Source organism: Pan troglodytes, chromosome 13, assembly GCF_028858775.2.
Source record: "Pan troglodytes isolate AG18354 chromosome 13, NHGRI_mPanTro3-v2.0_pri, whole genome shotgun sequence".
Lineage (NCBI taxonomy): Eukaryota > Metazoa > Chordata > Mammalia > Primates > Hominidae > Pan > Pan troglodytes.
The window spans coordinates 55163672-55189114 of record NC_072411.2 but is presented as its reverse complement, the minus strand read 5'-3'; the positions used below and the strand labels follow the sequence as shown (position 1 = coordinate 55189114).

Genomic DNA, 25443 nt, shown 5'->3' with positions numbered 1-25443 from the left:
TAATTTGTGTTTCTGTGGGTTGATGTCACCTCAGCATACTCTAAGTCACTAAAGACACATGACATTACCTCATTTTCTGAATTACCTAACATCCCTAGGTAGAATTTGAATCTCATGGTCAGAACTGATCAACTTATATTCATCTCACTACATTTGACATTTTCTGAATTTAGTGTTAGTATAAGCTATGGGGTCTGAACATTGTTCCTGGAACAATGGCATCGTCATATAAATACAAAAACATCTATAGGTATCTAGGTAGCATATGTTACTAGAAAAATGAAGAGCTGCTGATTCTTCCAAGCGTTCAGCTATTTTCTCTGTTTCATTTAGTTGTAGTGGAAGTGTGACTCTTCCCAGGGGGGCTGACTTCTTGAAATTGCCTTTCCTTATCTGAGGCTGGGATTCGAAATGTTTTTCCAATCATCAAAAGCCCTACAGAGTTTCGGGGAGGAGAAAAAGGGGTGTCCCATATTTTCAGGGTTTGAATAGGATCCTTAGAACTCTCCCTTTATGCTGGTGCTTCCTGTTCCTCATTTTAAAAGCAAAGGATTAAAACGTCGTTATGATTTTTTAAAATAAAAGACCAAAAGGTAACATTCCAAAAAATGGATGAAAAATGTGAAAATTAACTGCTAAAATTAAAACTACATATGGTCAAACAAGTAAAAAAAAATAACCCTGGACCAAGAAATGGCTCTTTGAACATGTTCAAATGGCTAAAAAGTGACTGATACCTGTCAGCATTGTGGATGTAGAATACCTCAATTGACAGAAGCTGGAGTCTCTCTGGCAGCTCCTGAGTTAGGAAATTCTCCAGTCATCCTCCTTATCTCATGTCAAAGATTCATGCCTACAGCCAGTGGGGTGCATTCATGCCTTCAGATAGCAAAAACCAACTACAAACCACTCATCAATTGCCAACAATCAATCTTAGCATTTGTCTAACCAATCAGCAACTTTGTGGAGACCATGAACCCTTCTCTTTCTGCCTTCCCGCCATTCTTTCCATATGCTTAGATAATCAAGTATCATAAACTGACCCTTGTTAGGTGTTGAAACAAGTGCAAAAGATTGATGGTTGCCAAGTAACAGAGGCATTATACATGGCAAGGCAAAAGTGGAAACTGACAGGTCTTATTATGGCTTACAAGACTCTACAAAACCTGAACCCAGTCCTTCTCTAACCTCCTTCCTTCATTTCTCCCCTCTTGCTCTGTTCCAGCCACAGTCACTTTCTTCATGATTTTCTCTCACACCAGACACATTCCTGCCTCAGGCATCTTCACTTGTTTTTTTCTGCTTGGAATACTCTTTCTAGATATCTTCCTGACACACTCTCTCTTAAGTCTGGCTGAACTCTTACCTTAATATCACCATCCCATTTAAGATTTCTTCTCCCTCATCCCTCCTGATCCCCTTACTTTGATCTATGTTTTACACATTTTAAATATTATAAAATTTAACTTTTATGTTTATGTATTTCTCCCTATCCCAAACCACACACAATACAAAATCATATCCACAAAGGCAGGTGTTTTTGTCTGTTTCTTTCACTGCTGTATCCTTGGTGTCTAGAAGAGTATCTGACATGTGGTTAATACTCGGTAAAGCCAATGTTGTTAAGTAAATAAGGAATGAAGACACTGACACTGTAAGACAAATCAGTTCTTTCACTGTGCAACATAAGGATAAACCCAGGTCAAGGAGGCACAGCCTTTGGTCCAGAGCTATCAAGCAGTTCATAAGGGGTGTATTGCACAGCAGAAGTGAACCAAGTCAAAGAGTTAATGTAGCAGAACTTGCTAAGTCTTTAACAGTAATTGTTGGAATAAGTCTAGAACAGTGTGGTTCAAATGGCAGCTTGAAAGATTTTACTGCCTTTTAATCTAGTATATTTTAAATCTATCTGCTAGCCTAGCCAACCCTACCTTGCATAGACATCGTCACTGGCTTAAAGAGCCTGCAGTCATTCTCTGACAATAATCTCTCATTTTCCATTTCTCCTTAAAGTGATGCTTTCTCAGAAAGGATGGAAGACCCTGGAGGTGAATCTAAATAACCTAATAACTTGAAATTTGGCTCCTATCATTCCCATCAGAACTATGAGTTTCCAAGGATACCACTATGATATTAGCAAGGGGATCTATATTACTTATAATCAATTGATTGAGCGGGGGGAGATTCTGAACCACTTTCTTCTAATCTCTCTGAATTATCCCATGTCTTATCTGGATGTCTACCTTTGAAATGGCTGCTTTCCCACTATGGACACATGCTTCTCTCTTTTATTTCTCATGAGTTACAGAGTACACTTGTGTAGTCATCCTTTTCTCTACATCACTGATAAGTTCATGACCTACATTCAATCAGCAGTCAAAAAGAAAGTTGCATGAATGCTAAATCTTCTTGGCAACTGATCACAAATAGATATCCAGTACACAAAGATGCAAAGCAGAAAGGAAAAAAAATGTTCGTTGAGCAAATACAGCTTGTTATACTCTTTACAGATATTACCCTATTTCAACATTACAACGAATTTTCACACGATATAGAGTATGCCTTTCCCCATCAACTGAATAATAAGCTCCTGGAATATGCGACCCTGCTGATCTTGTTCATCACTGTATCCTTACATCCAACAAGATGCATGGCCCATCAGAGGTACTCAATAAATAGTTTTGAATAAATTATTAAATACAGTCATTGCAGTTCCTCTTATCTGTAAATCTGGCCCAAATCCCAATTCTATATCCAGCCTCATCAGCTGTATTTTACTCATAAAACTGAGCCTCACAAGATGGTTGGAACATTCTTTCTACATCCCAAGATTGCTTCCTTTTTTTCCCAATTGTTACTTTATTACAATATGGTGGAGTTCATTACAAATTTAAACTATAGCTTGATAATCTTTAACCAGACAGTTTTAATAAAGGCAAACTACTTATTTAAAAGTGATCATAGAACAACTCAAAATGTGGAGTAAGGAGGATGAGAAACATCTGACTGGCCAATAGATTTAGTTCTCTCAGTATAGGAAACTCAAACTTTTCATGTTTAGGCAAGGTAAACCGTAACTTCAGTAGACAGCAATACAGAAAGATTTCATCACATAGACTAGTTTCCATTTAGTAGGTCAAGGGTTTTTAGCTGTCTCAATTGGGATAGATAAATTTACAGGACTGCTCATGCTTGAGCCTTCTTTGATCAACAATGCACTTTTGATCACCAACAACTTTTGATCAGCAATGCACTTGGCAATTTTCTTTTCTAGCTGTGCTCTGCACCATTTGCTTCACTACCACATGCTTTTCCACCCAGTTTATCATGTGCTTTTGTTCCTTTCAACACATCATAACCTGCACAGAGATATGATAGTACAGGTGATTCTTTACCTCCTTATATACTCGATGCAGCCATTCCTGAAGAGTATTCTCCAAAGTCATAGCAATGTTATTCCTCTTGGCATCAAAAAGGTAATGGCACTTGTGACCCACAGCCTGCTGTGACTTCTCCAAATCAATGGTATCCTGGATTTGTTTGATGGAAGCGTACTTCACCTCTTCTAGTTGGGCAATTTCTTTTTTTGTTCATTCAGTTTATCAGCAAATTCTCCAACAGAGGCACCATATTTTTTAATTACAAAGATAAGTAACTCTACTACTGATATGGTAGAGAAGATCTCTGGGGTAATCACATATATTTCTTTGGAAAGAGCATACAACGTAAGTCCAGTTCCAAACACCTAAGGTCCTGTTATACCAGTTTTAGGATAAAGAAAATGGAAGAATTCCTCAGGGCTCAGCCCAAGATAAACTTCTCCTCCATATTTAGGAAGAGGTGGTAGAGGAGCAAGACATGGCTGCCCTGTGTGAAAGCTCCTTGTTGCCTGCAATACCCCTGGACTGGGGAGGGCTGCCTTCTTCAGGCAGAGGGCTTCTGTGGAAGCAGAAGAAAGTCCCCCCGGGACAACATGCTCAGTGAGGGCCCAGGCCAAAGAATCTGTTAGAAGCCCAAGACTACTAAATGCAAAATAGTGATCACCAGAAACTCAGTTAATGCAGAAGAACATCATTCTGTCTCAGCTCAATTTAACTTTATTTTGACATAGAATCTTTAGTAAAACATCCATTTCAAATGCTACCTTGGCCTGTTTGTAGATAGTTCATTGGAGCAGTCTAGTATAAAATTAAAGATCCCATACAATAGAATATTTTCAAAATATATCATGTTCTGAAACCACCAGCTTTCCTTAGAATACCTTTCATAGGTCATGAAAGAAGAAAAGTAGTTCACAGATTCAACTCCCATCATCTCATTAAGTGTAAATTAGACAATAAATTTGCATCTGTTTCTCTGCTTGAATCCTCTTGTAAGATGTTATTGACACAGAGTTAAGAGTCCAGGAATAGACTAATTTGTTTTACAGTGAAGCATGACCATATACAGATGATCATTTTTAAATTGATTTATTATTTTTTGTAATGACAAAATATTTATCCTGGTCATGGGTTCATTCAGAGACTACTTAAAATTAGAAAAATAATTTTAACTTAAATTTCACTATTTAGTTTACTATTAAAACTGATATTACTTCATAGCCTTAGAGATTTTTGTGTAAAATAATGAAAAATAATAAAATCTTTAAAGCATTATTTTGTGGCAAACATACTACAGTCCTGTTCTTATAAAATCATACTAATAACACCTTAAGGGGAGTTGACTTGTACAAAATTAATTCAACCAGAAAGGCACTGGTGAAATGTGACATAAATCTCTTGAACTAGAAAAAATTCTAACTTTTGGACTAATTTTAAAAAGACCTATGGTTTGTTCATAAAGCAAACTGAGCTGTCCAGGAAATAATCACCAATCATGTAAAAAGAACAATTGGTATTTTTCTTATTTTTTTTTTCTCAATACTTTCTTAACTATTTTATGAACTTTCTGTTCCAGGGGAACTCTAGAGTCAAGTTACATGAAAGTCCCTCTGGGGTTTTTATTGTAATTATTACATTGAATTTATAGATTCACTCAGGAAAAGATATATTTACCACATGAATCTTCTATACCAGAACCTTGTTATACTTGTGTTTTTCAATATTTTCTCTATCTTCTAGTATAGGTTTATATTCTTTTGAAAGTATGTAATTCCTAGTTATTTTAAAGTTTTGGTACTATAGTGAATGAGCCCTTTCCATAAATACATGGAGACATAAGAAACCAAGTAAATTACACTTGAACTCTACTGTTCTTGGATCTGATTGCCAATATGACTCATCAGGTTAATCACAATCCAGGATTGGTCTTCTGAAGATTGCTTTTTAAACTTTATGTTATAAGATGGTGAGTCCCAAGAAAATTCCCAAAGACTTTCTGATCAAAAACCTGTGCTATGTAACGTTTAGCTTGAAAAAAGCAATTAATAAGACAAAAAATGTTGTAAAACAGAAAAAAGAGAATAATCTGAGATAACTTCGCAGCCATTCAATTACACAGAGCCCACTGCAATGTACCAGCTCTTTCGGTGCCCAGACTACAGGATAGAAAGGAAGCTTTATTGCAGCAATAGCTGCCAAAAATGTTATGAGCCACATGCAGAGATAGTGGCTTTGATATTTCAGCTAAACACCTGTGGACTGCTGAGTTTATCATTGCAAATAATAAATTGTAATAATAATCTCAAAAGGATTATTTAAGAGCACAAACATGGCTTTTTATTAAAAATAAGGTTTTGGGATTGGGAACACAATTGTGATTATTGTTAAAAAACAAAACAAAAACTCCTATTTGTTGAGTTTTCATAGAAACAGAATCCCTTGCTAGACATTTCTTCTCCATATGCCTTATGTCTCCACTTTTTTCTCATCTAGCTTTAAAAGTCACATCTTCTACCTATTGAGTTCACTAAGAGGCCCAGTCATTTCCAACTCTTGTGAGATGAAGCAGACACTTCACAGAGCTCTAAGAATAGTTTGTCCTATTTAAGAAACACCAGATGGAACAGTTAATGCCGTGCCTTGTCTCATCTGTACTGTCAACGTGGCACAACTTTTACTTTCTATCAATACCAGAAAAGTCTTTACCTCCATGCAATGAGAAAGAAAACAAAAAGCTCTTTAAATCCTCATTCTGTAGTAGAGCTGCATCATGCCCTAAACACCTAGCCCAGGGTTTGTTTCTAAAACAGTAATACCGTCAGGACTGGGAATTTTTAAATAAATAACTGTTTGAGCAGGGAATTGCACAATGATGCTAGGTTTGCATTGATATTTTAACACTGAGTTATCAGTATAAATCTAAAAGAAAGAAAACATGACATATATCAAATCTACTAGAAGTGTCTGATGGCAATAATCAGTTAGGGGAATAGTGAAAATGATCAAGCACTTTCATCGTCCACCCAGAAACACCAGTTTCTCTTTCTCCTAACTCAGTCCTGAATATGTCTTTATCCAACTTCCCCCAGGAAGATGTAATCAAAGATTACCTTTGTCAGAGACATATGTACTGAGGATAGATGTATTTAAAATATATAAATGACTGTATTAGAGAAAAACCTGTAATAGAAAGTGTGTCAAAACAAAGTTCGAACTATGTGTTTCTGATTTGAGGTGATTAAATGACAGAACTGTTAGAAGAAAGTGCTGTGGCCGCATCAACTGAACCTTATGAATATCTATAGAACTCTCCATCCCAAAACAACAAAATATACATTCTTCTCATGGCCACATGGCCCTTACTGTAAAATCAATCATATAATCCGAAGTAAAACACTCCTTGGCAAATGCAAAAGAACTGAGATCACAACAAACAGCCTCTTGGTCCACAGAGCAATCAAATTAGAAATCAATACTAAGGAATTCACTCAAAACCATAAAATTACATGGAAATTGAATAGCCTACTCCTGAATGACTTTTGGGTAAATAATAAAATTAAGGCAGAAATCAAGAAGTTTTTGAAAAGCAATGAGAACAAAGAGACAACATACCAGAATCTCTGGGACATAGCTAATGCAGTGTTAAGGGGGAAATTTATAGCATTAAATGCCCACATCAAAAAGTTAGAAAAATGTCAAATTTTTCAACCTCTTTTAATTATGATGTTTCACCACTAAAAGAACTAGAGAACAAAGAGCAAACAAATCCCAAAGCTAGCAGAAGACAAGAAATAACCAGAATCAGACTTGAACTGAAGGAGATAGCAACACAAAAACCATTCAAAAAATCAAAGAATCTAGGAGTCTGTTATTTGAAAAAATTAATAACATAGATAGACCACTTGCTAGACTAATGAATAAAAGAGAGAAGATTCAAATAAACAGAATTAGAAATGACAAGAGGGATATTACCACTGACCCCACAGAAATACAAATAACCATCAGATAATATTATGAACACCTCTATGTACATAAACTAGAAAATCTGGAAGAAATAGGTAAATTCCTGGGTACAAACACCCTCCCAAGGAAGAACCAGGAAGAAATTGAATCCCTGAACAGAACAATAACAAGTTCTGAAATTGAGGCAGTAATGAATAGCCTGCCAAGTGGAAAAAGCCCAGGACCAAAAAAGATTCACAGCTGAATTCTACCAGAAGTACAAAGAAGAACTGGTACCATTCCTACTGAAACTATTCCAAAGAATTGAGGAGGGACTCCTCCCTAACACATTCTATGAGGCCAGCACCATCCTGATACAAAAACCTTGCAGAGACACACAGAAACAGAAAACTTCAGGCCAATATCCTTGATGAACACTGATGCAAAACTCTTCAACAAAATACTTGCAAACTGAACCCAGTAATGCATCAAAAAGCTTATCCACCACAGTCAAGTTGGCTTCATCCACAGGATGCAAGGTTGGTTCAACATATGCGAATCAATAAATGTGATTCATCACATAAACAGAACTCAAGACAAAAACCGCATGATTTTCTCAATAGATGCAGAAAAGGCTTTCAATAAAATTCAACATCCATTTATATTAAAAACTCTCAATAAGCTAGGTACTGAAGGAACATACCTCAAAACAATAAGAGCCATATACGACAAACCCAAAACCAACATCATACTGAATGGGCAAAAGCTGGAAGCATTCCCCTTAAAAACTGGCACAAGGATGCCCTCTCTCACCACTCCTATTCAACATAGAATTGGAAGTTCTGGCCAGGGCAATCAGGCAAGAGAGAGAAATAAAGGGCATCCAAATGGAAAGACAGGATGCCAAACTGTTTGCCGATAGCGTGATCCTATATCTAGAAAACCCCATTCTCAGCCCAAAGCTTCTTAAACTGATTCAGCAAAGTCTCACAGTACAAAGTCAATGTGCAAAAATCACTAGCATTCATACATACCAACAATAGTGAAGCCAAGAGCCAAATCAGGAACAAACTTCCATTCACAACTGCCACAAAAAGAAAAAAATACCTAGGAATATAGCTAACTAGGGAGGTGTATTTGTACATTTTCTTACTGCTATGAAGAAATACCTGAGACTGAGTAATTTATAAAGGAAAAGAGACTTAATGGACTCACAGTTCCACATGGCTGGGGAGGACTTATAATCATGGTGGAAGGCAAAGGAGAGCAAAGGCACATCTTACGTGGTGGCAGGCAAGACAGCATGTGCAGGGGAACTACCCTTTATAAAACCATCAGATATCATAAGACTTATTCACTATCACAAGAACAGCATGGGAGAAACCTGCCCACATCAGTCACCTCCCACCAGGTCCACGGAAATTATGGGAGCTACAATTCAAATGAGATTTGGGTGGGGACACAGCCAAACCATATCAGGAGGTAAAAGATCTCTACAGGGAGAACCACAAAATACTGCTTAAAGAAATCAGAGAGAACAGAGACAAATGGGAAAACATTCCATGCTCTTGGATAGGAAAAATCAATATCATGAAATGGCCATACTGCTCAAAGCAATTTATAGATTCAATGCCATTCCTATTAAACTAACATTGATATTCTTCACAGAATTAGAAAAGATTATTTTAAGATTCATAAAGAACCAAAAAAAGCCAGAATAACCAAGATAATCCTAAGCAAAAGAACAAAGCTGGAGGCATCATGCTACCCAATTTCAAATTATACTACAGGGCTACAGTAACCAAAACAGCATGGTACAGGTACAAAAACAGACATAAAAGCCAATGGAACAGAATGGAGAAACCAGAAATAAGACCACATACCTACAGGTATCTGATCTTTGACAAACCTGACCAAAAAGAAAAAAAAAAAAAAGCAATGGGGAAAGGACTTCCTACTCAAAAAATTCTGCTAGGATAATTGGCTAGCCATATGGAGAAGATTGATACTGGACCCCTTCCTTATACCATATATGAAAATTAACTCAAGATGGATTTAAGACTTAAATGTAAAACCCAAAACTATAAAAACTCTGGAAGACAATCTAGGCAATACTATTCAGGACATAGGCACAGGCAAAGATTTCACGAATAGGATGCCAGAAGCAATTGCAACAAAAGTAAAAATTGACAAATGGGATCTAATTAAAGACTTCTGTACAGAAAAATAAGCTATCGATGGAAAAAACCTATAAAATGGGAAAATATTTTTGCAAACTATGGCACCCAACAAAATCTAATATACAGCATCTATAAGGAACTTAAACAAATTTACAGGAACAAAACAAACAACCTCATTAAAAAGCAGGCAAAGGACATGAGCACTTTTCAAAAGGAGATATGCATGTGGCCAAAAATCATATGAAAAAAGCTCAACATCACTGATCATTAGAGAAACGCAAATCAAAACCACAATGAGATACCATCTCATACCAGTCTGAATGGCTATTATAAGAAAGTCAACAAGAGATGCTAGCAAGGTTATAGAGAAAAATGAACTCTTATACACCGTTGGTAGGAGTGTAAATTAGTTAAACCATTGTGGAAGGCAGTGTGGTGATTCCTCAAAAACCTAAAGATAGAAATGCCATTTGACTCAGCAATCCCATTACTGGGTATATACCTAAAGGAATATAAATCTTTTTATTATAAAGACACATGCACGTGTATGTTCATTGCAGCTCTATTCACAATAGCAAAGACATGGTATCAACCTAAATGTCCATCAGTGATAGACTGGATAAAGAAAATGTGGTACATATACACCAAGGAATACTATGCAGCCATAAAAAGGAAGGAGATCATATCCTTTGCAGGAACATGGACGGAGCTGGAGGCCATTATCCTTAGCAAACTAACACAGGAACAGAAAACCTAATACTACATGTCCTCACTTATCAGGGAGAGCTAAATGATGAGAACACATAGACACATAGAGGCACACACTAGGACCTTTTGGAGGGTGGAGGATGGGAAAAGAGAGAGGATCAGGATACTAATGGGTACTAGATTTATCACCTCAGCAGTGAAATAATCTGTACAACAAACACCCATGATACAAGTTTACCTATGTCACAAATCTACACACGTACCCTGAACTTAAAAAGAAAGAACTGAAAAAAAAGAAAGTGTGTGGAATAAAGATCTTCCTTAATTAAGATTTCCCAAAAGAACCCTGATATTATCAGTTGACTTCAATATTTTACCTGGCCATATCCAAGTGCACTACCACTACCACGGCCATCTCCCATTTATGATATTTCCCTGGGACAAAGTTGTTTTCCTTCATGAGATTTGCTAAATCAGCATTTTTAATCAAGAGGATAATGGTCCAATTACAGGGATATCAAAAGTCATTTCTAATAAGGAAAATAATGGAGAGCTCCATGTTACAGACTTCAGAATATGTAGCAAAGGGCAAGGTGTCAAATATCAGGGTTTAGTACTAGCTCTCCCCAGAAAGCAGATTTGATCTCCTGAATAGAAATAAGCTAGACCTGCTCCATTCAGACTACCAGAGTTGGCCAACATTTTATAGGTAAATTTTTTTTATTATTATACTTTAAGTTTTAGGGTACATGTGCACAACATGCAGGTTAGTTACATATGTATACATGTGCCATGCTGGTGTGCTGCACCCAGTAACTCGTCATTTAACATTAGGTGTATCTCCAAATGTTATCCCTCCCACCTCCCCCCACCCCACAACAGGCCCCAGTGTGTAATGTTCCCCTTCCTGTGTCTATGTGTTCTCATTTTTCAATTCCCACCTATGAGTGAGAACATGCAGTGTTTGGTTTTTTGTCCTTGCGATAGTTTGCTGAGAATGATGGTTTCCAGCTTCATCCACATCCCTACAGAGGACATGAACTCATCATTTTTTATGGCTGCATAGTATTCCATGGTGTATATGTGCCACATTTTCTTAATCCAGTCTATCATTGTTGGACATTTGGGTTGATTCCAAGTCTTTGCTATTGTGAATAGTGCTGTAATAAACATACATGTGCATGTGTCTTTATAGCAGCATGATTTATAATCCTTTGGGTATATACCCAGTAATGGGATTGCTGGGTCAAATGGTATTTCTAGTTCTAGATCCCTGAGGAATCGCCACACTGACTTCCACAATGGCTGAACTAGTTTACAGTCCCACCAACAGTGTAAAAGTGTTCCTATTTCTCCACATCCTCTCCAGCACCTGTTGTTTCCTGATTTTCAATGATTGCCATTCTAACTGGTGTAAGATGGTATCTCATTGTGGTTTTGATTTGCATTTCTCTGATGGCCAGTGATGATTAGTATTTTTTCATGTGTCTTTTGGCTGCAAAAAATCCAACTTACAAGGGACATGAAAGACCTCTTCAAGGAGAACTACAAACCACTGCTCAATGAAATAAAAGGGGATACAAACAAATGGAAGAACATTCCATGTTCATGGGTATGAAGAATCAATATCATGAAAATGGCCATACTGCCCAAGGTAATTTACAGATTCAATGCCATCCCCATCAAGCTACCAATGACTTTCTTCACAGAATTGGAAAAATCTACTTTAAAGTTCATATGGAACCAAAAAAGAGCCCGTATCGCCAAGTCAATCCTAAGCCAAAAGAACAAAGCTGGAGGCATCATGCTACCTGACTTCAAACTATACTACAAGGCTACAGTAACCAAAATAGCATGGTACTGGTACCAAAACAGAGATATAGACCAATGGAACAGAACAGAGCCCTCAGAAATAATGCCGCATATCTACAACCATCTGATCTTTGACAAACCAGACAAAAACAAGAAATGGGGAAGCAATTCCCTATTTAATAAATGGTGCTGGGAAAACTGGCTAGCCATATGTAGAAAGCTGAAACTGGATCCCTTCCTTACACCTTATACAAAAATTAATTCAGGATGGATTAAAGACTTAAACGTTAGACCTAAAACCATAAAAACCCTAGAAGAAAACCTAGGCAATGCCATTCAGGACACAGGCATGGGCAAGGACTTCATGTCTAAAACACCAAAGCAATGGCAACAAAAGCCAAAATTGACAAATGGGATCTAATTAAACTAAAGAGCTTCTGCACAGCAAAAGAAACTACCATCAGAGTGAACAGGCAACCTACAGAATGGGAGAAAATTGTTGCAATCTACTCAACTGACAAAGGGCTAATACCCAGAATCTACAATGAACTCCAACAAATTTACAAGAAAAAAACAAACAACCCCATCAAAAAGTGGGTGAAGGATATGAACAGACACTTCTCAAAAGAGGACATTTATAGGTGCATTTTAATGGAACTAATGTATCATAAATTTCTTCTTCCATTAAGCCTATCCCTGACATCAAAGGTGTTGAGGAATCAAGTAAGTCAAATAATATAGTACATCAGGACCTTCCTTTAAAGTTATTTGAAGAAAAAGAGAACTAATTCAATACAGTTTGGTTTTTCTTCCATAGACATGCTGATTAGAGTGAAGCCCACAAGAGATCATGGATGACACAGAGACAGAGGAGATATTACTCCATGAATCCTTCATAAATTAGATGATCAGGCAGGCCCCTGAACCACTGAAAGTTGTCTATAGCCTCAAAGACATTATTTTCAGGCAAAAAAAAAACCCTGCCATTCTTAATTTTAAAATAAATGTTCCTCTTATTTTAGATGACACTGCTAGAGAGAATGTTTTCTTCAGGTACAATTTAATTATTTTATTATCTACCAACTCTTTGTGTATGAAAACAAAACATGAGATATACTGTATTAACAGCTAAAATTTAAAGGATATAAGGTAAAGTGCAGGGCATAAAATGTATTTGTCAGGACAGAGTAGGCTATGCTGTGGTAATAAATACACCCTAAAAACTGAGTGACTTAAAAGAGTAAAGGTTTATTTGTAACCCACACTGCAAAAAAATGAGTGTTGAAAGGATCTCCATGGTGACATTCCTAAATTGTCACCCAGAGTTCTTCTATCTTGAAACACTGACATCTTTAAAATGAGCAAAATCTGCAGTCCCAATAGAAGGAGAAGTAAGAACCAGGACAAGGAACGTTAGCTCTTAATTTCTTCAGCCAGGAAATCACACAAGTGACTTCTGCTCCCATTGCATTGTCCAGAACTCATTCTGTTGGTAGTGATAATAAGAAATGCAGTCTTCTTGATGCCCAGAAAAAAAGAAAGCAGACACAAAGCATTGTCTCTGCCACAAGAGGTATCGGCTTTGGAGTCAAATAGATGAGGCGCTGATTTCTGTGGGACCTTGGAAAAGTTGTGTAACCTCTTCTAACCTGAGCCCCTTCATCTTTAAAATGAGAACAAAACACCTTGCTGGGCTGATGTGATGATTAAATCAATTATCTGCCTAGATTATCTGGACCAAATTTAATGTTCAACACACACTAACTTATTATAAATACTATTTAAAGAGCACAGGGTGGTGGTGGTATTTTTTAACTGGTCCTAAGACTAATGAAGATTTCATGTCCAACATCATTAGATCATAAGACTGTCCTGGCCTTTAAAATCATCCTGTATGAATCAGAGCTTGTGTGTGTTCAAGCTTCCTTCCCCAGATCAAACTCTTCAAACACAAACATCATCTTTAACTTACCACAGTCCTGTCTTCTCTGCTTTCTAATGACTGTTTCAGTAACAAAATTCCTGAGGCTTTTAAATTGATTGTTAACCTCCTAAGTTTTGATGTTTGCCTTTATATTATTTTGTTGATGTCTTTTTCTCTTTGTGTTTTGAAAGAATTGATTGAAAGCCATTAGAAATAACATTCTGTTATCAAATACTTTTTCCTTTCTAATGATTAACTGCATTTTCAGAAACCGGAACCCCCTGTCTTAACAAGCAATGGAATCTAAGTGATAGCACTTATATTTTTTCCCTTTCTAATTTTGCCTTTCCTTACTAAACAGCTCAATTTAACAGAAGTAAATGAATACACCTTACACACTAAGCACTGGTGGATCCAGATGCAGAAAAGTCTTGAGTTCTATCTTCCAAATCCCTATTTAAAACAACTAAATAAGAGTCTTAGCAAAAAAAAAGAAAGAATGGATGACAGCCATGGTGTTGTTTTTTTCTCATTGTGCCTCTACGATTTGATTCACACTACAAAGAACCGGGAACACAATCATTCAGGAAGCAAGAGAGACAGCAGCTGCTGCCTAACTAGGAAACTGATATTATTCCTGGAGTTTATGTCCTCCTGCAAGCTTGGACTAACTCAAGATGGATGCTTTCTCTCAGGTGCTTTGTTACAAATCACTTCTGGTGGTACCAAAGGTATTGCAAAGAAGCATTCAACACCCACAAAGGAGTAATTTAAAGATGAAATATGAAGCATTCGGACTGTTTCTGGATTATGTCTATTGTATTTCTTAATGAATTTTTAAAAGGAAGTAGCAGCTTTTCTTTTATTAGAGTTCCCCCAAATGTGCTTGTGCATATATCAACCTTAGTCAAGACAAAACTGTTGAAATATTACCTTAGAAAATAGGAATCTATCCACTAGATGTAGTTCTTATACGTTTACTCTTGTTTTGCCGTAACTCAGAGACAATTCCGACTCAAGCATATCTAGGTTCTACAATGGATCTTGGGTCCTCCAGTACTTACAGCATTGAGCTCCCAGCTACTGTTACTGTGATCATCCTTCTCCCTTTTATATCCTCAACTAGGAAGAAAACTCCAAAACATTTTGCAGACCAACTAATGAATGCCCAATGCTCCAGGGTAGCTGAGCCATTATAAGATGACTCAAGGACCCGGTTTTCAACCAAACAAGGGCAATCAAATTGTATCCAAATTTCCCTATAAATCCATTGTCTTTAGTTTCCCAAATTTCTAAAACCACCCCACACTTAAATTTTGCCTTATATAAGGTGACTTTGCTGGATCACTGTAACCATCTCTAGGAGTTGGTTCTAATTACTGTAACCGATTTCAAAACTTCTAGGGAAGTGGCAAAAAAAAAAAAAAAAAAGTCTAATGCTTCCTGAACTCCTGAAGAGAATGCGAGGTGACAAATCACCAGAAATTGTCGATACTCCTCCTCGCTACTGTTTGCCTCCTTTAGAGCATCCTTATACTCATCCAAACAAGAAGAGAGAAACAAGGTAAAACAGGAATCCTTAACTTTGCTGTTTTAGTTGCTAAGAATGAAGTTTAAATTTGAATCTTGAACAGATTTTGTCCCGGCTGCCCCTGACCACTCTGAGCACAAAAGTTTCTAGACAATTCTAGCCACATTCTCACTGCACTTGTCATTTACCTGTACATAGGGCTCCAGCAGGATCAGAGCGTGAACCTAAGAAAATAAGCACAGCAGGAAGAAGCTACCCATATAATGTATCAACTATTTTTTTTTCTTTTTTGCCCAAATGGGAATGGGGGTCTATTTAGCTGCACGTCCTGGGAAACTCATTTCTCCTCTGCGAAACTCAGTTCCTTACCTATAAAATGAGATACTACTAACCTATTCTTCAGAGTAGCTCAGCCATGAATTAAAGGTTTTCTACTATATTCTGCTACCTGGCTTCTGGAATAAAGTGAAAATAGTAAGGAGTATAAATAAGAAAGGAGAGTTGATCAAGTGCATTGCAGATATAAGATGGAGACAATTAGATAAAAGTGCACAGGAAAAACTCTGGGAGAGGACCTGTCCGCTGAAGTATAAATCCCATGAGCAAATAGTTATATGACCAGCACATGGCACTATTCCTACTACACAATAAATATTCTATGAATATCTGTGGACTGGCCATCTAGGCTCAAGTATCTTTCTCTAGCTTTAGTAGTGTCTTTTCTACCAGAATCTTTGTGTATTTGAAACATCTAGCTGAAGGAAACCCTGATACAAGCCTCTCTGATTCAAGAAGACTGGCTGACTTGAATCTCAGGGGACAGAAATAACAGATGCCTGAGTCAGGCATCCAGGTCAGTGAGCACATTTCTGTGATGTACCCTGCAGTCATGAGGAATGTCTGGGAACCTGTGCCTATCACTGAGTGCAATGGCAGCTATAATTACAGTCAGTTAGAGTTTCTTTATTTTGGGAGATAGTGTTTTCCTCCATGACTTTCGGGGCTCTTAGGACAAGGTTTTCTCCAACCCAGAATGAGTGGGAAATCTGGCTCATTGGGCTGGGAAGAAATAGTTAGAGTAAAGCTGGATGTAAGGAACTTGGCAAATAAACTGAATAGGAATTGACTGAATTATGTCTTCAGAGAACCCAAGAATAATGCTGTGTTGTTCTGGGAAATCACCTGCAGGCTTGGGTCCCAGGATCTGATCCTACTCTCCATTTTTAGAAAACTTCATGGAAAGAAGGGTCACTGGGAAAAAAAAAAAAACTGTCCATAAAAGACTGGTGTTTGTTTGCCTTGGAGTAAATTCAGGGAGAGGAAGCATGGTGCAATGGACATAGGTCCTGATGGAGAAAAGAAGGAAGATCTAATATTGGCTCTGCTACTAATTCACTCTGTAAGCTCAGGAAATTCCCTTCATCTCAGAAACCCAGTGAGTTTCCCAAGACATGCAGCTAAATACACCTCACATTCTCCTCTGGGCCATAAAAAATAGTTGGAACATGATGATTGTGGCTCCTTCCTGCTATGTTTATTATGTTGAGTTCCAGAAATCTGATCCTGGGAATCACCTAGAGAGATAGATTTTAATAGTTTGAGGTCATGCTAGTGCATGGATCCTCATTCACTATTATGTATACAATACTATCCTTCATGGCCACAGATTTCCCCAAACTCAGAGCACATATGCCCATAATGGATTAGGTTTCAGCCTCTGAGCATTTAACTTTTTACACATTCCAAGTTTAGAGTAACTGCACTGGGAGCCATCTGCCACCAAGCATCTGGTTGGACTTGGACCTAATCCATCTCTGCCAGGTGCCTGATAGTCACACACTCTGAAAACCCAATGCCAAAATTATATGTGAATCAAAGACCTGGGGTTCCAAAATGATCCAATTAAGAAGTATTTTTAGAATTCAGCTTAATTTTTCAAGGCTTCAACTTTCAGGATTATTATTATATAATCAGCAATCTTTGAAATGAAATCCAACTAGGTATATTTTTTAAACTAGACCATTTCTGGTAAGTTTGTTAATGTGATTAAAACGTACATGGCTATACATGTTTTCAGAATTAATACAATTTTTAAACTTCTTTTTCCGCATTATAGTATTCATAGATGTTTGGCTAAAATTAGTAGGTAATTGGGAAATTTTGCTTTGTTCTATTTTGTTCTAACGACCAAATACATGAACTATTGCATCCTACCTTTCAAATTGCTATGTAAGAAACTGAAAATCACCAATCCATACACTTATATATATGCTCAGCACCATAATAGATGACAAATTTTTTCATAGATAGGATTTTAAGTTTTGAGGAATAAAACCATGCCTTTCACTTCTTCATATCTACAGTGTGCTAAATATATAGCAAGTATTTATTGAGTAATTTATAAAGTAAACAGTTTTATCATCTAGTGACTATCATTAATTATAAGAATAATGGCTAGTACATATTATGCACTATTTGTCAGACATTGTGATAAGCATACTTTATATCTTTTGATAATTGTATTAGAAAAATCATGCATATAATTTCTAATATAACCCCTCTTATAAGCAAGTGAAGATCAGAGAGGTTAAGAAAACTTCCCGAAGACATAAGGCAAAAAACTGGTAACTTTGAGTCCCACACTCAGATCTGTCAGACTTCAGAGCCCATTGCCTTAATTACTGCTTTTCCCCAGACTTGAACATTTTCCTCTTCTAGTCTTCTATTATCAGTAGGCTTTGTAGGAGAGGATTGTTTCATATCCAAGAGCAGACCATGAGTTTGTATCTTAAATTGTGTATGATGATTATGCCAGTCACTTCCTGAGAACCAATTGTTCTTTCTTCCTCCTATCTTGGCATACCAGACTTACTTCTTTTCTATTATGGATAACTCTCCTATTATGGATAACTTGAGTGTTCCAGTGCTCAAATACACTTCTGGAGTTCTCTACAGAATCAGAGGAGCCACTTACCTAATGACAAATTAGGACACATTATTGAGAGCCCAAGGAGACTTAAGAAGGTTGCATAGGAGTAAAGTGTTTGCAGAATATTCAAAAAGCATCTTAGAGATTATCAAGTTCAACTTTCTTGTTCTACATATCCAGGCTCCTGAGATGAAGGGAATTTCCTGAGCTTACACAGCTAATTAGTAGCAGAACCAATACTAGATCTCCATTCTCCTTTCCTTCAGGACCTGCTTCCATTGCACCATATTTCCTTCTCTCTGAATTACTTCAAGGCAAATAAACACCAGTCTTTCATGCAAGGTGATCCAAGGATTTTTCCAATGACCCTTCTTTCCATGGAGCTTTCTAAAAATGGAGAAAAGAATTATTTATAGCCCTTATTTCAAGGTGCTTTTCAAATATCTAATTATCCAATGACCCACGAGAGCTAGAGGTGGCAAAGGACAGTTGACTTGGCTGCGTATTTTGTACGCATTCATGTGATGACCGAAACTCCAGTGCTTAGACAATGAATGCCTAGGGTGAGGATGCTAAGAAATGAAGGCAAACATCTGTGCCTGTCATTTAAAGATATGCTGAGGACAGAAAAAAATACTTGAAAAGCTTTTAAGCCAGTAGAGTTGATAACAAAGTGTTTGATGTCTAAATAATATCAGCAAACTTTGCAAGAGTTGTCTGGGGCAGATTTTCTGTTTCACTCCGTTTTTTAAAGTAATCTTTTGGGCTTTCTAAATGATACAGCACAGGAGAAAACAATTCTAAGTTGTGCAAGAGACTTCAACTAGTAACATTTGTAATATAGTCCACAAGTCTTAAAAATGTTTCCATCTACCAAATTAAACTATTTCCATCTGGCAGACTTTGCTACTTGCTTTGCAAGATGAATGAAGCTGAAAGGACTATGGCTACTTTTCAAGGTTTCAATTCAATGCAGGCAGTATTTTCATGCCCAGGTCTAACGAGGTTTCACTGCTCTGAGACTACAGCACCACAGTTATTATAGCTCAAAGAGAAAGATTAACTGCTCTGGAAGGAAACAGGCAGGATGAAATTACAATCATGGACCCTAGGATCTGGCATCAGGTATTAATGGGCATGAGCCAGAGAGTTCTTGCAAAAGAAAGGATAGAAGGAGGCATAAACAAAAGCACAGAAATTAGGGTGTATATTTTTTCCTTTTTAAAAAAAGTTTCCTAATTTTAGTCATTTTGCAAAAGAGAAATTACCATTAGAGACATGTACATTCGACCTGCCTTATGCTTGACATATCATTAATGAATGGAGCGATGATAACAAGAGTCTTAGGCTGGGAGCCTGCACCAGAAGTAGCCTAAAAATGCCAGCTGTCCAGGTACCTTCCTTGTTGGTGTGGTTCTGGGATCACTTGCACACTTTTTCAGGCACTAATGATTTCCTTTGTCATTGCTGGGATTACCTCTCCATTCACACCTTTGAAGCTTCTCTTCATTGTCCATTATCTCTTCTCCTTTTCACCAACTGGCAGTATATTCTCCTTGGGAAGTTGAACCCCTGTCTGAGCTACTGCTCCACAGCCTGCAAAACTGCATAATTACAAGGACCCACCATGTTAACATCATTCCTTCCAGTTCTAAGTGGGCCTCTAGAATACCTCCCACCTACCGTTTTCTGCTTTTGATTTCATATCTCCTAACATGAGCTCAACAAGACAAAGCTTTGGGAATTGGCCCTTGTCATGCTAACTTCACTAATTTCTCATAGGACTTCTTGTCAGTCTTCCCATTTCCATAAATAACACCCCAATAAAGGCAAAGAAAGCTTACAATATCCCTAGGCCTACAAACCTCCATTTCATTTATCGATCTCTCTCTCTCTCTTGCTCTTGCTCTCGGTCTCACTTTCTCTCTCTCACGCTCATTCTCTCATTTTTCTAAAATTGGGACATATTATTCCCAGGTATTGGGCTAAAAGATAATATACATTATACCACAGTAGAACATCCTAAATCATCAGCCTGTTTTCCTGAACTGAGCCTGACCATTTAAACCTTTTATCATTCCAAGGTAAGCTCTCTGCTCATTAGGACATTACTTGATATGTTTGGAAATTGCTCTTTTTCTCTACCTTCCTCCATGTGTTTATCATCTTCAATTACTTCCAGCAATCCCACTGGGCACTGGGCAAATAAAATTCCCTGTGGCTTTCCCAAACATGCCCCAAGGTGCCAGAATTCCAGCAGTGTTAACATTAAGTAGCCACTTCCCCTCCAGGGGTTTTGCTCTGTATGTGAAGTCACCAAATGCACAATCTCTCACAATGAATTAAGCACCACTACTATGGCAGAATTGATGAACTGGCTGTACAGTGTATTTTGGTCATAAAGACCGATAGTTTAGGTACAAAGAATTCAGCAGTTCATGAGAAATTACATTTTTCCCATCATAGCAAAAATAACGCTTCATGATGTCTCTCTCAACCCAACCACAGTAGCCTTTATTATCACTATCCATCATCCGGAAGCTTATTCGTTCCTAAATTGTATTGCTTGATATTTTTGGTTCATTAATTTATTGAGGAAATGTTACTAAGCATGTACCACAGTAAGATACTATTCAAATGTCTGATTCAAACCCTGGCTCTGATGTTTACTACCTTACTCTTAGGTTGTTCTAATGATTAACAGAGAAAATAGGCTTAAAAGTTATAAAGATTAAATGCATAGCTAGATGACTTCTATAATGATGGTATGGGGAGCTCTGAGACCCTCTCCCAGCAAAACAATCGTAACTAGTGGGAAGAAAAAGAAAACACGCCTTCAACCTACCAAACAGCAAGAGACTGTGGCAGCAAAAGTCTCTTCCTCACCACACCCAGCTCTGCATGATGAAGCTCCACTCCAGGTAGGTAGAACCAAGAACACAGGGCTCTGTCTTCTCCCAGCTCCCAGTTGAGAACTGCAGCATCTCCCCACCCCACTATCCACCATCTGTATTGCAGAGGTTTTAATACTAGACAAAAACAGCTGAGAAGTCTGGAGGCCTCTTCCTCTACCCTGCCCCAACTCATGGAGTGGAAGCTCTACCTAAGCTTATAGGCCTTTAATCTTAGGCCTAGCCCACCCTTATCTCTGCTCATTCATAGGGCAGAGGTTCCACACGAGGACAGACTAGTTGAGAAGGCCAGTGGCGGCTGCCCCAGCCCAGCATCCTGCTTGTGGAACCCAGATGTCACTCCAACACAAGTGGCCATATATCCATACTATGGAGTATTATTCAGCAATTTAAAAAGAAAATAAAAAACTGCTATCTGCTACAACAGGGATGAATCTAGAAAACATTATGCTCTTCCAGGTGGAAAAAGCCAGTCACAAAAGACCACATATTTCCTGATTTTACATATGAAATGTCGAGAATAAACAAATCTACAGATACAGAAAGATTAATGGTTCTCTTTGACAGAGTGGTAGAATGGACAGCAACTGCTTATGAGTATGGATTTTTAGGGGAGCTGATGAAATTTTCCAAAATCAGATCATGGGGATGATTGCACAACTCTGTAAAAATACTGAAAGGTGTTGAATTAAACACTTTAAATTGGTAAATTATATTTCAGGCCATTTTAAACAATTATGTATATGAAGCATTAATTCATATCCACCTTAGGTATTCAATGAATGCTATTCCCTTTCTGTTTTCTTTCGGTGAATTCAATGAGAATGCAAAAATGAAGAAGTGCATCTTAGTTGGGTATTCAGCTTCCCTTGGTAGGAGAAAAGTTACTTGAGGGCAAACTTCCTTGTGGTGGTTAACATACGTTTTACATAAAAGGTACTCATTATATTAACATTTGTAAAACTCTGAGTTTTTCAACTTGGAGAGCACTGTAAAACAGGGATTAACAGACATAGATTCTGGGGTCCTACAACCTAGACTCAAGCCATAAGATTAAACATTCAAATCTCAGAGTTAGTCCTGCTCAATTTGAAACCTGGACCTTAGTTAAATTATTAACCTTTCCCAGTTTCAGTTTCTTCACCTTTTATGAAAATACATTTATATGCATTCATTTGCTCACATTTTCTCTATAAAGACAACCTGTCCTTTGTTGTATACAACCTTTGGAATCCTTCCTTTCTCCAAGGTCATCTCAAGATCTGACTCCTCTGTGAAGTCTCTGCCAATTCCACCTTCCAGGCCAGTTAACTTATCGGGTTCTCGTGGGAATGGGAAATGAAATAACATTGTGAAGGACCTGGAATAGTGCTTGGCATATACTATGTGCTCAAAAAATATTAGCTGTAATGTTAATGACTATTATCATTTCCTTCCATGATAAATAGTTTTCGGTTGCATTGTTTACTTCAAATCTGGCGTAACAAATCTTAAGGAATGGATGGTAAGATTACCACATCATCAAATGCCAGACCTGATGTCCTCTCTGCTCACTTTTCCACCCTATTGCTTTTAAGAGCTGGGGGAGAATAAAGAAGCTTGTAAGTGGAGGAAAATAAATAGCTAAGAACCTCTTCTAAACATGATCTGGTCACTCCTTATTATGAGAGCTTCCCAAAATAAAGATGATAGTCATTATAGTTAACTATGGAGCAACGTTCTGTATCCTTTATTATATTCAATAATCTCAAATACATTACTCAAGCAATTATTCCCTTCACCCATAAAACAAATCCACACTAAAAGCATGCCAAGACCTCCTGGCATTATACCTGATTATCCCCCCTCTCCCTGGCAGTACAGCATTGATATCCCTCTGTGCCAGACACGTGGCATGACCTGTCCTTCTCCTGAGAAGCCTTGCCATTTCCTACTTTGTCTTTTGCCTAATAAGCCTTTGCTTTTGTTGTCCTCTGAGCTTGAACTGTCCTTCTTACCCATCTCCATCTGTTCATATCTTACTTATCCCTCAAGGGTGTGCTCAGATGCCATCTCTTCTAAGATGCCCCAGCCAATCTTTTCCCTCTCCCTCCCCCCATCGTAGCCAATCTCTTCTTTTTCTGCCTTTCCAGAGCTCTTTGCAATTCCATTATAAATCTTATCATGCTCTACTTTGTATCCCTCTGGACACAACTTAAAGTCAGGGACCTCATCTTCTGAAACTTAACATTCAAAAAAGGACATTTGAGCACTATGTCTTGCATAAATCAGGAGCTCAAAGACTCCTAAAATGGATTTAAAAGCCAATCATGAAGATATTCTTAGGTAGCATGTCTGTGAGAGGCAAGTTCTGGTTTATATTCTAGGGGCTAACAGAATGTGCTGTGTGAAACGGCGCTAGAATAATCTTGAGTACCACCATTTCATTTCGGAAAGTACCCAAAATAGTACCTTACCCTTCAGAAATCTCATGTTGACTGCTATCAAAACATATGAAATAACATGAAATGATGTCACATGCCTTCTGTTGAATTTAAATTTGTGACTTAAAGAAAAAAGTCTTGGAATAAAGCATTTATGAATTCTAAATGCATCAGTGAAAGGGGACAGGCAGAAAATTTCCATATCCTCAAATATTTCCAGGAAAAGTGGTAAATTGGATATGCAAAGAGAAGATTGAGGGACCTTTGAGCACATACTCAACCCACCTGCACCACTATTCATATTAAAGAGCCTCAGGCTATTGTGGCAAAATCACGTAACTGTTAATCAAGGTTTTAGCAGAACCACTTGCCAGTAGTCAAGAGATTGTGAAAGCTGTGTGAATGTGTGCTTGGGGTGAGAAGTGTCAGGGTGGAAGGGAGGAGAAGATATTTCAATGTAAAAATGAGTACTTAATTCAAAATACAACATAGATAACATTTAAAATCTAGATGATGCTAATGATTTTTATATGGCTACCCAAATCCACAGTCAAAATAGTTGACTTGATTAGATGTTTTTGGTGTTTTCTTCTATCAAATCTCTCTTTTACCCTCTTTCAAAGGAGTCAGCTCATTCTAAATAAAAACATCGATGATATTGTGTAAGAGAATAAAAGTAAAAACCAGGGATCTGAAAGACAATGGAAAACCTGGTCTTGCATATCATCTGACAATATTACTGTCCTGCCTTTCATAGAGTCGTTTCCCCCACAATGCTGCAAGCCCTGAACATCCTCAGTTTAAGTATTTGCCTCAGGTTATGTCTCTGCAAACTCAGAGGTATAAAGTGAAGTTTTAAATCAGTGAAAGAGCTAAAAATGGAATTCTCATGTTGATTCCAGATACTACAGATTAGAATAGACCTACTCTTCACAGTCAGCACAAGGCTAGTGGTTAACAGCATGGACTCCAGAATCAGAATCTGAAAGTTTGAATTCCAGCTCCTCCCCTCTATAGCTGTGGGACCTTCTGCAATTTCTCCCTCAGTTTCCTCATCTGTAAATAGGGATGATAAAAGTACCTCCTTAGAGAGTTTTTATGAAGATTAAATAAGCAAATATTTGAAAAAGCTGAAAACAGAGTCTGGCACATATAAGTACTGTGTGAGGGTCTCTTAAATTAACATGGTAGGAAGCACCACAGAGAATAAGGAGTACATGAAGTACGCATTGGAATCAAGGAGGTTTGGTTGAAGAGGCAGTTTCCCAAAAGATGAATGATTAGGGCAACCACCATCCCAGTTTGCCCAGAACTGAGAGGTTCCCAGGACATGAGACTTTCAGTGTTACAACCTAGAGAGTCCAGGGCTTTTAGTGCAAACCCAGATGGTTGGTTACCCTAGAAAAAGACAAGTAGGTTACAGTAATAGAAACTCTTTTTTTTTTTTTTTTTGAGACTCCATCATATACTAGTCAATACATAACATGTATTATCTCATTTAATCATCTCAACAACCCTTATCGAATAAGGTAATTTTCACTGTTTGGAAAATGAGTTTCAGGACTAGAAAAATAATTTATCCAGGTACAATAGGCTTTAGGAGGTATGATCAGAGATGGATCCCAAATCCAATTGAATTCCAAGTCTATAGTTTTGAATGTTTTGTTTTGACAAGTAATTATAACATAGTTCCTCCAGAAAG

General features: G+C 37.6%; 1 pseudogene; it reads right to left on the bottom strand.

Annotated features, from left to right (window-relative positions):
* Positions 1–3136: 3136 nt before the first annotated feature.
* LOC100615147 (ATP synthase F(0) complex subunit B1, mitochondrial-like) lies at positions 3137–10625 on the bottom strand (annotated as a pseudogene).
* Between the last annotated feature and the right edge of the window lie 14818 nt (positions 10626–25443).